The sequence below is a fragment of the Calidris pugnax genome, unplaced genomic scaffold (genome assembly GCF_001431845.1).
Source record: "Calidris pugnax isolate Ruff unplaced genomic scaffold, ASM143184v1 scaffold24, whole genome shotgun sequence".
NCBI lineage: Eukaryota > Metazoa > Chordata > Aves > Charadriiformes > Scolopacidae > Calidris > Calidris pugnax.
The window spans coordinates 7,064,275-7,064,657 of record NW_015090922.1 but is presented as its reverse complement, the minus strand read 5'-3'; the positions used below and the strand labels follow the sequence as shown (position 1 = coordinate 7,064,657).

General features: G+C 70.0%; 1 protein-coding gene and 1 long non-coding RNA gene across 4 annotated transcripts in view; one reads left to right on the top strand and one right to left on the bottom strand.

Moving 5' to 3' along the window:
• LOC106893355 overlaps nucleotides 1-383 on the bottom strand; it is a 19,371-nt gene that overhangs the window by 17,851 nt on the left and 1,137 nt on the right. The window lies entirely within an intron of this gene.
• The window catches only part of ATF3 (activating transcription factor 3), a 9,119-nt gene continuing 8,914 nt past the window's right edge, over nucleotides 179-383 (top strand). For 2 of the 3 annotated variants that reach the window (XM_014951266.1, XM_014951265.1), the window contains exon 1: nucleotides 179-302. The gene's annotated coding sequence lies outside the window, so the exon portion shown is untranslated. The remainder of the gene's footprint in view (nucleotides 303-383) is intronic. The other variant, XM_014951267.1, reaches the window with a different exon arrangement.

The window sequence follows — 383 nt, the reverse complement described above, 5'->3', positions numbered from 1 at the left end:
GAGCCGTGCCGGCGGGGAAACCTTGCATCACCGCCCCGGGCTCCGCTTCCCTCCTCCCTCTCTTTCGGGGAGGCTATTAATAGCATGACATCAGCCCGGGACTCGCCGCCAGAGTAAATACCAGCGCTGCCCGCTCGGCTATATAAGGGGGGTGATGCAACCCGAGCGAGAGGCAGAGGAGCGGGGAGCGGCGAGAGCTGCTCGTCCCGGAGGAGGAGGAGGAGAGGGGACGGCTACCGGGACGGGGTGGGCGCGGAGCCCCTTCCCTCCGACCGGGAGAAGAGCGGCAGAGCGGGAGGAAGGTAGGTGGAAGCGGGAGCGGGGGGACGCGCTGAGGCTCTCCGTGCCGGCGGGGCGCGGGGTTTGGGAGGCTGTCCCCCGCC